The 18,740-nt window shown below is 34.2% G+C and overlaps 1 pseudogene; it reads right to left on the minus strand.

Moving 5' to 3' along the window:
* Positions 1–1,612: 1,612 nt before the first annotated feature.
* LOC116106863 lies at positions 1,613–7,804 on the minus strand (annotated as a pseudogene).
* Between the last annotated feature and the right edge of the window lie 10,936 nt (positions 7,805–18,740).

An 18,740-nucleotide genomic window follows, 5' to 3' on the forward strand; every position in this document is an offset into this window, starting at 1 on the left:
CTTTGTGAGTTGCCATCATTGCACCCTCACCTACATCTTCTTGCCTCAAGAGTTTTTTGTCGTCTTGTGCTTGCAGCGCATGAACCAGCTCTGTAAGAGTAACCTGCCCCATATCCTTGAGTCCTCAAGAGAGGAGATTTTGGACTCAAAATCTTCAAGCAAGCTTACCAAGACTTTCTCCACCATTCTCCTGTCTGTTAACTCCACTCCCAGCAGTTTATTTTGTTGACAACACTCATCAACCTGTCAATATAATCCTTAACCTTTCTGATTTGCATCCTTGCATCTCAAACTCTCTTCTTAAATTCAGCACCTGATATTCCGTGTGTGTTGCTTCCCATATATTCCTCTCTCAACTATCCCATGCCTCCTGGAGTTTCATATGTATAATCCTTGTGAATATAAGGTCTGTTACAGTAGCATGGATGTGGGATAGGGCTCTCAGTGCTTTGGTAGCTTCTTCCTCATGCATTCGCATCTTATTCAGAGTAGGATTTGGTCCCAGTGGTGGTGCTACCTGTTTTCCCACATACTGCACAGCCCCTAACCCGAAGAAAAGTTTTCATTTTTATAGCCCATTTATAGATGTTCCCCATTAAACACTAGAGGTGACAATCAAGGCTGATTGAGCAACCATTGATTCAGTTGATGTCTGAAGCAGGAAAAATAAGAAGACTGGAATAGAATGTTCTTGAGCTGAGATGGATGATTGAGTGCAGAGAGATTTCAGGTATTTTAGTGTGGCTTTGATACCAATTGTTGTGTTAGTGCGGTGAATACTGAGGAAAAGATGAAAATGAATTTGAGTTGAGAGAAAATCTCTTTCATTACAATGCATATTACAATTATATATCCAAAAGCTAACTTACACCAACTAAAAACAGACAATTCAGATTTGAAATTTAAAACTAAGGTTTTCAACAAATACATCCTTATCTTAGCTGATTGCACTTAAACATGTCACTAAAAATCAACCACTACAGCAGCTCCATTCACGGCAGACAGAGGAGACAGCAGCAGTTCTTTGGCGCCAAAAATTGATTCAAAAACAAACTGAATTTCCGACAAAATTTCCAGCAAATATCACTGTTTCAACGGAGACTTATCAGCTTGTATCAGAAACGTCTCTCATAGTCATATATTAAACAATCCCAGGATGAAAATTCTAATCCGGGGACGCTAATGTGTTAAAAATATGATTCTTTATAAAAACAAGACACCATACAAAACAAATTACAAATTAAACAACCGCATAAAGATAACATTTTTTAAAAGAAACCCAGTGACAGATTCTCCCTGTTTCTTCAACCAAAGAATGATATTACACGCATGCCAAGTTTGAATTACTTTAAAAATTAAAGTCCCTTTATTTTGTAAATACTGACATCAAAAGAGTTTTTGTGAGCCATTTTGTGGGCTAATCACTCACTTTCATAAGCTGGACAAAAAATGTGTTTAAGGACTTAGTTTTTCCTCGCTCTCTTCTGTTTCTCTTTCAAATGGTACTTATTGTGACTTGAAGATAATCAACAAAGCTTTTATTGAAACTTGAAGAGCTCAGCCAGCTCACTTAACAAGTCTTATGCCCATATCCACAGTGAGAAAATATAGTTTAATTTATGGTCATTTCAGCATTTATATTTCCATCTTCGTTTTTGGTCATATTTGCATGAGTTTCAAAGTCGAAAGCATTGGAGAAGATCCAGTTAATGCAACCTACTAATGGAACAAATGTTCCTCTTGTTTGCTCTCTACCCCAACATATTGCGGCAATACTATACATCCTACTTACAATTCTTGCTGCCAAAGCAAGAGATACAAGAAATAGTTTTTCATTTTTATGTGATTCTGCAGAGTGCAACTGAGACCAGTATTCCTTCACAAGCTGCCCAACAGCGAATCTTCCCTCCTCATTAAATTCATGGCTCATCATACTCCACAAGCTTTCCTGCAACATAGAAAATACTCCTTGTTTTAAATATAGAATCCTTCATAAGTTATAAATATCAGATGAAGTCAAAAAAAGGACTCAGTCACTCACCATCACTAATGGCAAGTACATGGTGCAATCCATCACCGTTGGTATCCTGTGAGCCACCGTAATCACAGTACAATCTGCGAATTCAGTCCGAATAGTTTTCTGTAAAATGGTGTCAGTTGCATTGTCGATTGATGCAGTTGCTTCATCAAGCACCAATATCCGGCTTCTCCTTAACAGCGCACGCCAAACAGATAGTTGTCTTTGCCATGCTCCAGTTTGATCCATCATCCACAACTATACACAATCATAGTTAATAACACTATCAAAAATAGAAGCCTGAAAATTTATAGATGCCACTATCTTACCTAAGGAGTCAAGGCCTTCTTCTTTCTCCTGGACAGCTTCCCGAAGCTGAATCTTCCAAGAACCTAAGAAAGTGCCCACGAAATGATTAGCATGCAGATGTAAAAAACCAAAAGTACTTCAATGAACAAGAATTTCAGTCAACATCTGTTAGATCCTAAACATCAACAGAGAACAAAGAAGTATCGAAACTTACTCCCATATTTCCTTGTCTGTATGTTCAGATAAAGGATCCAAATTATATCTCACAGTGCCATTGAAAAGTGTAGGATCTGAGGAATTTACAAAACGTGTCCTCAGATATGAAGCCCAATCTTACAGATATCAATGCCATCTACTAATCTCCCTCCAGCTGGCCCACTAATCGAAATAGAGCACCTATGAGAGTAGTCTTTCCACTGCCAGTCGGCCAACAATACAATTTTGTGACCTCCTTCAAATGTGCAACTGATGCCCCGAAGAAAGTGGTGCATCAGGCCTATATCTGATCTGTTGATCAATAAATTTCTCAGTATACTAATACCATTCAGACAGAACAGTAATGAATAATAGAATTTTTACCTGTAAATCGCAGATATCCACTTTACCCACAGCAGGCCAGTTGTGGAGGGCGACTGTCTTCTATCACTTCAGGGGCTTCACTTTGTACATGCATGTATTGGTTTAGTCTTTCCACAGAAATGATATTTTGCTATAGTACACTGGTTCTGGATAGACATAACCAGGGAAACATTTAAGGAAAGGCCATAAGAAAGTGCCATCCGATAAATCCTGTACATAACAGAAGTAATTGAATAACAATTAGTAGCTTAATGATATATGAAGAATCTGTCTCAAAAATATTTCAAATTCAAAATATGTCCATGGATATTGCGAATTAGAAGATAGCAATGGCCCTTGAAGATACCAATAGTACTCACCTGGGCTAAAAGTTCAGGAGGAAGCAAAACCATGCAGAGTGCTGCCGACGAGATAACGCTGCACTGAGCACTTCTAACCTTGAATCAACACTCATTTGCAGCAAAAATGTGGAAGAAAGGACTAGCATTGGTATCAATGAGATCAGAGCTCTTTGCAAAAAAACGCTCTTCCTCCTCAAAGGCCCTTATTGTCATAGCTCCTGCTACTGACTCGGCCAAATGATTGCCACAAAAGACTTGGTTTGTGCATTGAACCGCATAATTCTTTAGCGAAGAAAAATAATATCTCTGAAAAAAGAAAATTTATATAATAATCAGTAACTACTTGTTAAGGTCATCGTGACAACTCCAAAATATATGTCCCATGGAAGATTATAGAAGACTGCCCCACTGAATATAACTCATTAGGAAAATTTGCAAATATTACCTGCAAGCGAATAGCCACAAAAATCACTGGTATATGACGAACAGAACTTGCCAGGTGACAACAGCTGTACTCCAGATTAGATAAGCATTAGTGGTAGCCCAACAGCAAAGATTAAACTGAACGGGATATCAAGGTCAACAATACTCAGATCGGAGGAGACATATAAGAGACCAACATTCAAACATTAAAAGAAATATTAGTTTCATCAACCCCTCTTTGTTGGCAAACATTTTATGATCAAGATGCTTACCGACTAAGTAGCCTTCCCAAGGGTGTGGAGTCATAAACGACATAGGTGCACGGAAAGAGAATTTAGAAGCTGTGAAAATAAAGATTGTGATGATCGAAGACCTAAGAAAACAGTAGAGAGAGATCTACACAGCCAAAATGCTGTGAGGTAAATCCAATCACTAAGTAAACTACTATCAGCCGCAATGTGCTAACATGAGGATTATCTACATTGGAAGCCATCCAAGTGTTCTGTGATATCTGACCAAAACAAATACAGGTGGGAAAGACCAGCCAAGCTGAAGAACACAAAAGCCTTTGTTCTGCTTCAGATATTGTATGTATGGCTGTAACCCTGTGTCTCCTATTTCTCTCCTTCTTGTTTTATCACGACTGACCTTTGGGTGCTTTAATTGTTTGTCCACATAACCCTTCTTGATCTCTTTAGCAGGTGTACCATGCTTCTGAGAAGTAACATCGGCAAGTCTCTCAGAACCAGCAGTTTCTTTGTGTGCATTGACAAGGTCCTGAAATTCTTTACTGATGACAATAACTGATGATAAGAAGCTGCCCGCAGGATTTCCCCATCTGACATTAACTGTCAGAAAAAACAAGATTACTGCCAATAACTGGTTATAGAAAGATCATAAAAAAGAAAAATGACAGAGTTGCACAAAGCATACATTTCAATTATCTATTTTGACTTGCTCACGGTCACTATGTGTTCTCTGTCTGACCAGATTGTTCATTGCGTAAGAGTAAGAAGCGGATATTAGACGGACAACACATAACTATGTATTCTTTCATAGGCTGCTTGGTGAATAGAAACCAAACAATTAGTCTAATAACTTATAGAATCTAATACAAACATAAAACACTACATACAAAAAGTTTGGAGAACTTTGAAATGAAAAAAGACATGAAGATGATGCAGATGCCATCAAACTGCAGAAATAGTAATTTCCAATACATGGTTAGAGATTAAAGCTGCAAGCAAGTGCATTCCAGATCCAAATTGATTAAATTCAATCAGTTTGTTTTAGATTAAGCAACTAAGCCTTAAGGTAACAGCAGATATCTAACACTGAAAGTGCTCAGACATAATGACATGGCAACTAGAATGGAAAATCCAGACTACAAAAAAATCTCAAGTTACTTCAAAACACAGAAGCGAGAGAAAAAGAAATTGAGAGTACACTAACCAAAACAGAATCAAATGCAGGTAGGAAATCAACTTGATGAGTCACAAGTAAAACTGCCTTCTCTGAAAGTGCTCCATAACATATTCCTGCCAGAGTTTAAGTTAGCTTCTCCGAAAACCAAGTTTTATAGAGATCATGTTCAAAAAAGAAAAGCAGTTACATTAAATAAACTTGTGGCGTATGAGCATCCACAGCCATGAATGGATCATCCAACAAATATATATCAGCATCCTGATAAAGAGCACAGAGCCAGTTGAATTCTCTGCTTCTGACCACCACTCAAATTAACTCCCCTTTCTCCTATTTCAGTGTGATCACCATAAGGAAGCAACAATCAAGATCTTTGACCAAGGAACACCTTCAAGTGTTTCTTGGTATCGTTGGCTATCCATAAGACCCAAAAAATGTTCTCTCGTATGCCCAGTTTGGATCCAAGCCGTTTGAGAACATAGGCTATCTTCATACACTTGAATCTACAGAAATTATAAAAAAAAAAAAAAAAAAAAAAAAAAAAAAAAAAACAGGTTTAAAGTATATATTAGTGCTTATAAATGCAAGATTACAAACTTTAGAAGTGCAGACCAACATATCAGGAGAAAATTATACAAGTATTCTAACTACAGAAGATAGAATAAGAACAGTAGCAACTTACAGTTCCCTCAGTTTTTGGAAATTCTCCAAGAATTGCTGCTAAAAGGGTCGATTTTCCCGAACCAACTTCTCCGCATATAGCCACCTTTTCTCCAGGTCTAACTTCTAAGCTTATATTCCTCAGCGTGGGCTTCAAAGAATCTCCTCCCAAGAAAAATGGTGATTTGATGAAAATGGCATGGTTTACATTCTCCAAGTTGCCCTTTTGCCTCACAGTTGCACCCTGTAGCTCTGGTGCCTCAAGGAAGTTCACAAACACGTGCAAATGCAACCTTTGCTTGAATGACAACTCCAATAACATCAGGGATCATTTTATAGGGTCTTGAACAAGACGTAAAGTCGCAACAAAAGTGAAAACTTACTAGCATATAGAGGAATTGAGGAAAAGCATGCCCCAAGGGGCAGTCGAAACCACACAGGCGATGACCAGAAGAGAAAGCTATATATGCCTTTCGCAACTGCACTGCTGATAACCATTATATTCCACCTTCCGTAAATTTTCAATGACCTTCTTGAAATGGGTTTCCCATGCATACAGTTTCAAAACTTTCATGTTCACAAGGGCCTCTCTACAAGCCTTAAGTCTCCATCCTGTGCAACCATGAGCTTGCTTTGGAACTTGTGTTGCAGCTTTGCAAGTGGAGTGTTGCATAGCACAGTGAGGATTATAACCACCAAGGCTGCAACTGTTGCTAAACCCACGGCACGGAAGAGAATTACAAGGGCAATACAAAGCTGCAGACTGTTGTCCAGGTTTGGTGGAACCAGAAAGGGAATTCTCCGATCCTGTAAGCATCCACTGTAACATAGTTCATTATCTCACCACTGAGTGAATCAGCTGGCAGCATTTGACAGTCTCAATTGCTTCTTGAAATGGCTGCTGTGAGCAAAGACCTGACCTTCAAACCAATTAGTCTGCTCTGAAATACCACTGCCTTTGTGATAAGGATTCTAAGCTTTGCAAAGAAAAGTGCTTGGCCAAGACATAACCTTCATATTTGAAAGCTGTTGTTCCCTCAGCAACCAAAATGAAGGATTCAGTAGCAGAGGACCAGCTGAGATAGTAAGAATCTTTAGCAAAGCAAAGAACCCAGACACGAAAATCTCTTTCCAGTGACATATTATATTGACCTCAAGATTGATGGTTGAGAGATGGTTCAATTTTTGTTTTGTTTGTTCAACTGATCCAGGAATTGGAGATAACAGCTTTCTGCTCGATCTGCCTCACGCAGACTAGGTATGTCTTCATCCTCAAGAGTCTTCTCCCTACCCCTTTTCATCAATGGATTCAACCACCAGAATGATAGCTTACTGAAGAAACCCGCTTTGGAAAATCCAGTAACTTGACCAACAGAATCAGTTTTACTTATCCCATCGGCCTCACCTTCAAAGGGTCATATAGACCACTTTCGCTAGCCTCGTGTCACTTTCTTCATGGTTATTTCCCTTATAAGCATATACCAGCAGCAACAATGCTCCAGGGAAAGAAAGAACATCTAAGGCTATTTTATTGATATTTTTTTGTTAAGTATGGCAGCAAAGATAGATAAAACACACACAATCCCAGAGAATAAGAAGGTAAGAATGGACAGTAGCCGCATTGGTGCTCTTGGAAGACGGCTTCCCTTAGGCTTATTGTCAAACTCACAACAAACCATGTGACACCTTGAATCAGTACTAATAACCACCAATTCAAAGGTAATGCAGTCTGAGTTTTCCTCAGCTTCTCTTCCAAAATCCAAATGCCTAAAACCAGATACACTAATCCAAGACATCCATTGAGCACTGCAGCTATTATCTGCAGTGGCGCAAATCGTTGAAAACGTGCCAGAGTGTGAAGCCTTTTTGATGATGACTTCTGAATCAAATTGAAAAAGAGCATGACCAGAAGCAAAACATCAAAGCAAATGATAAATGCATGATTGATACTGAATTTGGTTACTGAAACGCAAAAAGTCAGAATTGCTTCGCTTTCCAGAAGTATCTGAACAACAGATTCCCCACAGATATTAACCATAGATCCTCCATCATTTTTTATCTTTTTTCCTTGCTCTCCAAGCCCTGATTGCATACCAACAAAGAAACATAAATAATAAGAATTTTTTTATCACTAAATGTTCAGATCATCCAATTAAAAGAATTGTCATCAATTTCTGGCCTTTTGATTGAAAGAAACAATAAGGCAGAAAAAGTGAAAATCCCCCACAAGAGAAAAAAGAAAGAGATCATGAACGCAAGTGGGAGAGAGGATACAATTTATGAACAAACCAAACTAATGCAGTAAGCTCCATGGAGCTAGTAGTTTGCATGTTACTGAAACAAAATTGAAGTTAGAACATGTACAAAAAGATAAGGAGAAGTCCATTGTACCTCAAAAATAACCTCAAATTAGGACCCTTTTCTTCTCTCCTCTTTCTCTAACTCACAGTACTCTACAAGAAGCTGAGGTTCAAATGTTCCTGTAAAAGTTCACACAAATTCAAACCGTGAAAATCCAGCCTCCATCAACAAATTCCGAAACAGCAAGAGAGGTAAAAGAGAGAGAGACGTGTTGCTTGTATGAAAAACGTCTAACTCTCATTCTCACATTTCAATCCCAGGAAGAGAATTCTAAATAGGATTCTTAGTGCATTAAAATATTACTATGAGATCCAGATAGACACTCCCTTTATATATAAAAAAAATAAAAACAATTAAATTAAACAAAGCAATCTAAAAATAAGCAACTGCAGCAAGATAACATTTTATTAAAAGAAAGAAAGAAACGAAGCAGTACCCGAGTCTGACTCCAGTTTTTCAACCAAACAAGGAAATTAAAATACGGCATTCGTTTTGCTAATACGTCAAAATATTGATGTAAGATCGAAATGGGCAATTGGGCATTAATTTAAAAAACGAATCAAACAGAAGAAGTATACAAAACCAATTAAACAACTCCTACATTTTGACAACATTTTCTACCAACCAAAAACAAGAAAAACTAAAAAAGAAAGAAACCAACCATCAGCACAAGATCTTCTCCAATGCTTTCTTATTAACTGTTTATTTAATACACATTAATGAAACTGATAATAAAGTCTTAAACTTTCTTGATGTTTTTTTCTTTGTGTCTGGCTCTGTGGAGGTGCAGAGACAAAATTTTGAAGTTTGAAGCAAAGGGCATTGGCGGAGTGAAGATTTTATAATCATAAAAATGGAAAGATAAAATGGTGGGAAGAAGAATCATGGAACTGAGTCGGCTGTCGTCATGGCTCACGTCTATGATTAGTGGACGTGTCTTGTTCTTTCCATTTATGCTTAAATAAATACGTGGATAATAATAATCGTCTCTCCATTTATTTACACGTAAAAAGAGGCCGATTCTCAGTCGTCATATTCGTAACAGATTCTCTACTCTTGTCGTTTCACCTCAAATTCCTCCCTATTCTCGAATATATTCAACTTTCTACACGAATTTATTCTCAGATTAAAATGAAAACAATTTCTATAATATATTCATATGGCAAGTTTCACTTTTTCAGTATCATATTCTTCACTGTTGAACCGGCCAGAGGAGCAGGGCTGCATGTGGCTGGTTAGTGAGCTCATTAACTATAACAGGTACAGCCACAATAAATTGCATGGTTAAATTATTAAAACATAACCATAATCTTGTGGAAAATTTAAGACCACATTTCAAGTTGACCAAATCCAGAACGTGACATATATGCTTAGTTTTGTTACTTTCCAGTATACTTTGATATTTTATCATAATCTAATATTTGATTTAATTATGTATTATTTCAGATGCTTGAAAAAATAAATTTCATAGAGGAAACCGATTAAAAAACAGGGAAAATGCTAGACCCAATCCCAAGGGGTTGGCTTAACAATCAAAATATTTGCACTTTTTCTTAAAATTTTTTTGTTTTAAAATTTTAGAGTCACCTACTACAATAATATTGTAGTTTACCTAATCTCTATAGTTTATAGGATGTTCAATGGATTTCGAATATTAGTTTAAATATGTGTAAACTGGCCCGAATACTCCGATCTAAAAAAAGTTATATTCATTTGCTATTAAAAAATATATATATTATCTAAACATTATATTATATATTTATATATAAATATATACACCAACTACATGATCTAAGAACTCGCTGCACATGCATTTCAGATATATTTGTGGTGAATTTGGATTTGGGTTCTTGATACCCCACGGTATTACACTGCATATTTGCATATATAAATTAACATACACAAAATGATATTACAAATGATTATTGAAATAGTAAAAGCTAAAACTATGTTAAATATATTAAATAATTGTGTGACGATAGTGCAAAACTTGTTATTTAATAAATATTTTTTTAGAAGAATTTATATGTATAAGATTATTTTATCGAAATTCAAAGTTGTTATAAATTGCATGGTTGCAAAGGGTAATAAAATATTTTATAAACAATTGATAGAACGAAGAAGGAAAATAATATTGCCCCTTGGATTGGGTGGTGCAACTATTAATATGTACTATATGTATTATCACAATCTCAAGGCCGCCCCAAACATGTGGTGACTGGTGGTGGCTGTCTTCTTCCCCGAGACAATCATACATTCAACATTATTCTATAGATTATTTCTCTACTTTTCATTTATTGATCGTGTCATCTTGCATCGTGGAACATGTTTTTCTTTGTTGCCTCGTGAGATTTCCTCCAAATCATTAAGCTTATATTATAACATGAATATGTACTATATATTAGGGGGTGTTTGTCTAAGCTTATAAGCTGGTCAAACTTGCTTATAAGCTCTAAAATTAAGCTGACCTATTTGTTTATAATTTTTTTGAGCTTATAAGTTGAGCTTATAAGCTAAAAAAAATAAGTTGGGAGGGAGGTACTTATTTTTTTTGGCTTATAAGCACTTTGCTTATAAGCTAGTTTGACCAAGTATATTACCACATTATCCTTGTTTAATTTTAAAATTCCATAGTATGTCCTTGTTTAATGTAGTACCTTTTTTAGTAATTTTATAATAAAATGTACTTATAAGCCACATTTTACCAAACACGTCAATTACTTATCAGTCACTTATAAGTACTTTAACCAAACACGTAATTGCTTAAAATTTTAAATGCTTATAAGTTAATTTTAGCTTATAAGCAATTGTTGCTTATAAGCTAATTTTCATAAGCTCAGACAAACACCCCCTTAGAGTTAACGACTTGTTCTCACCAAGTAATAATTTAATGACACTTTCTCATCTATTGATTTTTTAAAATACTATTTTATTATTTAAATTTATATTTCAGTGGATAATAAAAAGCAAATTCGATTTAGATTGTTAAAGCTTTTAACAATGAGAGATCGAGGAATCTTTTAGTGGTGAAAAGTTGATTTTTATTATTGGGATTGATTAGAATTTTACTTAGGAGGGACGGCTGTACAAATCTTTATTGGTCAATTATCGGTGATTGACAGGATTAACAGGAGTAGTGTTTGAAGGGTTTTTATGAGTGATAGTTGAGAAAGAGAATAGTAATGATGGGTTCACATCGATATCAAAATCAAAAATAAAATATAAATTTAAATAATAAAATAATAAAATAATATTTTAAAAACCTATAAATAGAATAATTTCATTAATCCATTGAGTGTCAAAAAGTTGTTTACTTTATATATTATTATCTTTTGTGCGGAGGAAGAAGCCAAATGTCAACTCCGGTAACTGAGTGCTTAAACTATTAGCAAACTGAAGTCGGTAAGTGGCAATAGCATACGTACTTTGCAAAATTAAATAGACAAAATTAAAGAAAGATGGCTACATGCAGCCGGCGGAGGAGCTCCTCTATTTGCACCGCCAATAAAGACTCAGTAGACATCGCTTTCTTAAAAGATACTCATAATTTAATTATACACCCCCTCTCACCATAACGACAAAACAATTACCCCGTACACTTTTGAAACACTATCTTATATTATTATCTTATTCCAAACAAACACTATCCCATCTTATTATCTTATTCAATATAACGAATACATATTTGTTTTAATATTAACTATTTAATTTAAAATTCAATCATATTTTATTCAACTTAAAATATTTAATAATTATATTTTTTAATAAAAAATTATATATTTATAAAAACACTCTCACCCACCCAACTAATTATTGTTAGCCAGCCACCATTGTCCGATAATTACTTTTCTCAATAAAAAATTATAAATTAACAAAAACACTCACATCCATCCAACTAAATATTGATAGCCGACCACCACCATTTGATAATTACTTTTCTCAATAAAAGTTTATAAATTAATAAAAACACCCCCACCCACCCAACTAATTGTTGGTAGTCAGCTACCACCACCCGATAATTTTGTTTCTCAATACAGATTTATAAATTAACAAAAACACCCCTACCTATCCAACTAATTGTTGGTAGCTGACCATCATCGCCGGACGGTGGTTGAAAATCGTAAGAATGACGCACGACCGATTGGATCTAGACAGATGTGTGTTGATCTAGCTATTGACGACAGCCATAAATTTGACTGTCAACAACGGCCATAGCTTGGCCATCAATTACCAAATCTTTGATCGTAGATCTGGTCTTTCCCAGCCACATCGACGCATAACCTGCCAGATCCAATCGATCGTGTGCCATTTTGGTGACTTCCGACTACCGTCCGATGATGGTGGCTGGCTACCGACAATTAGTTGGGTGGGTGAAGTGTTTTTGTTAATTTATAAACTTTTATTGTTGAGGGGCAGGGGGTGTTTAGCTAAATTAACAAATGCATGGATTAAAAAAAAATCTAAATATTTTCCAAAAATGTACGAAACACATTATGAGAATCTTATCATATTTGATCAAATTATATCTTATCCTATTCAGAATTGAATATTATTTTAGAAGTTAAACAAACAGAGCCTGTGGCCCATTTTGTATCAACCACAAAACAACACATAACGATTATGCATGCACACCATTTTACACCATCACCACGTTCATCATCTTTCAACGTTTTTAAATGTTCGCATTACTGATTCAATCTGCCCCAACCAGACCCACTATTTTGTTCAATTATCCAAGGTTTAATTACTCATCCCAAAAGATTAACTATTCGTGAGCGTTTAGTTCAAGGTCATAAAAGATAACATTGATAATCTATATTTTAATCCGATAATTACCTCGTTTGGATGTCAAGTAATTAAAGATTCTGATAATCAACCAATACCAATAGTGATTACTATAGGTAATATAGGGGGTAATTCGATTACCGTCTGAAATGATGTTATTTTTTTATTATTGGGATAATCAACTGTTCGTACCAATTTTACCCTTAATTAATAAACATTTTGGATACAAATGCCCTTATATGTCTACTAAATAACAATTAACCCAAATGTACGAAATGACTTATATTAGTTTTTTGGACAGAAATACCGTCACTATTTTAATTTCCTCTTTTTTCTACACCATTTGCTTCCATTTAATGTATGTTTTTATTTATGTACAATGGGGCTGTTTGGATCGGGGGTAAATAAGATGACGAGGGTAATATTCGTTTATTTTGTAAGATTCTAGTGTTTGGTTTAGAAGTAATAAAATATTACGGGAATCTTTTATTGCAAATAGTGTTTACTATTGGTAATATGGGGGATAATCTTATTACCTTGCTAGGGTGTTATTAAAACATTACCGGGATAATATGATTTTTCTACCAATTTTGTCCTTAATTAAAAACTATTTCTAACACAATTGCCCTTAAATGTCTACCAAATAACAATTACTTAGCCCCTCTACATTTGAGAAATTAGCTAAAATACCCGGCTACAAAAAAGTTTTAAAATTAACAAAATACCCCTAACTACCCAAGACCACCACAGGTGACTCACCACTGCCAACCACCAGCGTTAGTCACCGTAATTGTGCACAACCGGTGAGATCTGGTCGGTCGTGCACCAATAAGACCTTTTTTGGCGATGGATATGTGAGCCATGATCGAAAATGGTCAGATTTGGCGTTTCTATGGCCATTTCACTACCAAACACAGTTGTAGATCTGATCGTGAAAAGGCCACATCTTTGGCCGTGTTCATTTCACGGCCACATGTTTTAACGGCCATAAATCTGGCCATTTCCGGCTTTGCCAGCGCATGGTCGGCCATATACAACCAATTGTGCATCATTCCATTGACAGTCGATGGCGGCCGGCGATGGTGGCTGGCTGCTAGTAGTGGCTTGGAATGGGTGAGAGTGATTTTGCTACAAATTAAAGTTTTATATGACTGAGGTGTTTTACCAAAATTTCAAATGTAGGGGTTAAAAGAATGATTTAAAAAATAATAATAATAAATACTATTATATTAATATTTTAAAAAGAGGGTAATTTAGTAATCTATATAACATATCCACTCATTTATCCTCTCAACAAAACATATTATTCATCAATTTATTTGAACCAATCAAACAGATTTTCAAAATATTTCCAGTAATCTTCCAATTGATCTTTCTTTTCGTTAATATAATATACATTTATAATAAAACATTAAATGATATAAACGTCTCCAAAAAGCTTGATTCAAAATATAAAAAATAAAATAAAAAGAGAAATATAGAAAGGAAGAAGGGGCCTTGGGCATCAAAATTGGTTACCAAAACTGACAATTTAAGAATTATTATTATTATTGGGTATATATAAACTTTGATATGCCGATCTATAGTAATCATTTCTATAATATCACGGGACTCGAAGCATATCTTTTGTGAAGATTTGTTTGTCATTAAAGTTTTTGTCGATTTATTAAAAGCAACACAAAATTAACAAATAAAGGGGTTTATGTTGAACTAATCATCTAACCTTATGTCAGGCAGCTTTAGGCCACAAAGCGTTCAACTTTTTTTTTTATTTCTCTTTAACAATCATTAGAATCAAATATTGATTTCTCATTTTTACGTCGTGAAATAAAAGATTATAAAATAAGTTTTATTTATATTATTTTTTTACTGCTTATTTGCGTAAAACTTATTAAAAATAGAGTTTATGAAAATATAAGTTTTTTTTTAAAGTATTAATTTATCAAAAATGACTTTAATATACAAGAATAAATCAAATCAAATTTATAAAAAATAATATATATATCTTGTAATTTGGAGGAAACTGTTTGCAGTGATAAATGATATAAAATCATATTCATGTATTTTCTAAGACTATAAATAACAAGATATTAAGAACTTTAGATTAAGTTTTAAATGAAAAAGATTTTAGAGATGGGATGCTAGAATAAATTATATACAGTATTTTGCCTTTATTTCTTAGAAAGAAAACAATATCAATTATTTTACTGTTAAATTGCGAATAGAAAATTATGTTTCATTTGGAATTATTTTAATTTAAAACGAAAAAGCTGTAATCATAAAATATTGATTAAAATATAATATCTTAATAAAGAATTAAAAATAGGAAATTTGTTTAAAAAATAAACGTCCTAAAATAAAGCCTTAACTTATTGTAAAACGATAGAAAAGGAAAGAGAAAAGTGAAGAGGATTCAGTTTGATGATTCACTTAAAAGATTTTTGAATATATTATTAAAAAAATCTGAATTTATATTCTCAAAACTATTAATAAGTGGTGGTTATTAAAAATTTACTTAATTAATAATTTAAAAAATTTAAAAGATTAATTAAGGTATATATAAACTTAAGATGTGATTAAGACGGCATGATTAATGCAATTGAGTCAAAGAATAATATTATATTTACACCACTTATTACATCATTTTTATTACACTATGATGTGGCATATCCCACATTCATATAAATTTTTAATTATTTATAATAATTATTAGTAAAATAATGATAGTGTAATGAAAATAATGTAATGAGTGATATAAGTATAGCATTACTTGAAATTAGCAAGCAGCTAATACCAACTGTGACTTCTAAACAGCATGGTCCCATCCCATCCACAAACAGCATCCAATCACACTTGCACACATCACTATAACTTGAATTTAATTTTAGTCAATCCAAATCACAAGCCTGTTGCCCATGCCCACTCATTCCCACCACTTTATTAACTTATCTCTGTCCTTTTTAAGGTTTACTTACTTTCCCGTGTAGCTTCATCAATAATTCTTTAGTGCATAGTAACACATGATCCTAGAAACAAAGTTATATTCATTGTTATTAAAAAGAATATTATCTAAGGTTACATTTGGTTCAGAATGATATAAGATTAATCTTATAATTTTTATTTAATTTTTAATATTTTCTCATTTAATTATCAAATAATAAAATATTATATAATCTTTTATTATAAATAATGTTTACTACTGGTAATATTGGGGATAATCATATTACCTTTTCAATGGGTGTTAATATAAGATTATCTCGAGATTATCGAGGTAATCTTAAATTTGACTATATTTTGCCCTTAATCTTTTATCATTTCGGATACATTTACCCTCATATGTCTACCAAATAATAATTATCTCCTACATTTGAAAATATAGCTAAAACACCCCAGCCACAAAAGTTTAAAAATTAACAAAATATCCCCAACCACTCAAGACTACCGTTGGCCGCTAGCCACCACCGCTGGCCGTTGGCAAAAGTCACCATATTGGGGCAAAACTGACGGGATCTTGCCGGTCGTGTGACGGTAAAGATGTTTTCGACCATGGATTTGTGATCCATAACATACCCACTCATTTATTCTCCCAATCAAACATATTATTATAACATACCCACTAATTTATTCCAACTAACCAAACACATTTCTCTAAAGATTTCCTAATAATCTATCTTTTCAGTAATACAACATTCCCTGAACCAAATGCACCCTAAACATTATATTACATATATATACACACCAATTACATGACCTAAGAACTCATTGCACTTTTCTTTTCATCGGGAGTATTCGGACTAGTTTGTACACACCTTAACTAAATTAAAATATACAAAAATGATATTACATATAACTATTGAAATATTAAAAATTAAAAATATGCTAAATACATTAAACAATTGTGTGACGGTCATGCAAAACTTGTCATTTAATAAATATTTTTAGAAAAATTTATATGTGTAGGATTATTTTTTTATCGAAATTTAAAGTTTTATAAATTGCATGGTTGCAAATATTTATAAGAAAAATGTTATCCTTACAAAGACAATACAAAGAGGGCTACAAAGTGATGTCAGCAAAAAGGAAAAAACAAAGAAAGAACGGAGAGTGAGAGAGAGAGAGAGAGAGAAATCATTAAGATCAAGGGTAACAATTATCTTCGTATACCCCTTTTATATTTACCTTTGTAAGACTAGTATTTCTATATTTATAAACAATTGATACAACGAAGAAGGAAAATAACATGGGCCCTTGGATTGGGTGGTGCAACTATTAATGTATACTATGTATTATCACAATCTCAAGGCCCCAAACATGTGGTGGTGGCTGTCTTCCTCGAGCCAATCATACATTCAACAAATTATTTCTTTACTTTTCACTTATTGATCTTGTCATCTTGCATCGTGAAACATGTTTGCCATGAGATTTCCTCCAAATAAAGCTTATATTATAATCTGAATATGTACTATATATTATTATCTTTTGCGTGAGTGCTTAAACTATTAGCAAATTGAAGTCGGTGAGTAGCAGTAGCATACGTACATTTCAAAATTAAATAGACTATATTAAAGTATAAGGTGGCTAGCTGCAGCGGGCGGAGGAGCTCCTCAATATGCACCGCCAATAGAGACTGATCAGTAGACGTCAAAAATGTAATTAATTATACACTCCCTCTCACCACAACGACAAAACAAGTAGGTTTTTGTGGCCCATTTTGTGTCGACCACAAAACAACACAGTAGATCTTTAATTTCTCAACAACACCCTGACGTTAACGATGATGCATGCACACCATTTTACACCGTCACCACCTTCGTCATGTTTCAACGTTTTTAAATGTTCACATTATTGATTCAATATTCTGCCCCAACCCGAGTTCACATTATTGATTCAGTTACACACTATATATACATATATTAAGTGAAGTGACATTGTTTTTGTGTAATTATCCATCCCAAAAGATTAACTATTCAGATGATATGGAGTGATTAACATACTAATCTATCTGCACTGCAATCTTCAAAGTTAATAATAACTCACAGTCACAGGGACGCCACGCCAACACAAAATATTAGATGAAAGAATGTGAAATCTATTCGGTGATGCGATTGCTAAATCGTGAAGGATGAATAATGGAGATGTCCTGCTCATACGAGCTTTTCGAAAATTGAGCTTAACTTACTGTGATTGGGAGGTAGGTGTGCAAATTTTCATGGTTAACTGGCTTTGAATAATTTTTAATATCGAATTAATTAGTCAAATACTCATCCAGCAAAGATAATCAATGATTCAATTCTTGGTTTATTGTCATATTCATTATCATTCGGGCAAATATTCCCAGAGAGATCTTTAACCTTTAATCTCTGCATATCAGAATCCAAGGCCTCATTATTATACATTCAACGTTTCGCAAATTAATTCAAATGAGTTGGCTGCAGCATACAGGCCCAGGAGGCAGGAGCTCCTTAGTTTCTACCACTAATGAAGACTCCTTAATCGATTTGATAACTAGATATGTGGCTCTCTTGGGTTAATATGTTTTACTATGATTTATACAGCTCCCATAAGGACAAAACAATAGGTTTTTGTCACAAGAACACTGTGGACTTTTTTGTACTACGCCAATCTATCAGTCTGAGGAAAGTTTAATATAACTAAAGACCTTGACGTTCACGATGATGCATGCAGCTCATTTTACAGCATCACCACCTTCGTCATCGCAAATTCAATATTATTTTTCCAATTCAAAGTTTCACATAATTGATTGAATAGAATACTCCTCCTCCACGGTGATTCTAATACCAGTTTAAAGGCTCCAAAAACATGAAGTGATCACATCTATCATC

Source organism: Pistacia vera, unplaced genomic scaffold, assembly GCF_008641045.1.
Source record: "Pistacia vera cultivar Batoury unplaced genomic scaffold, PisVer_v2 Contig524, whole genome shotgun sequence".
Lineage (NCBI taxonomy): Eukaryota > Viridiplantae > Streptophyta > Magnoliopsida > Sapindales > Anacardiaceae > Pistacia > Pistacia vera.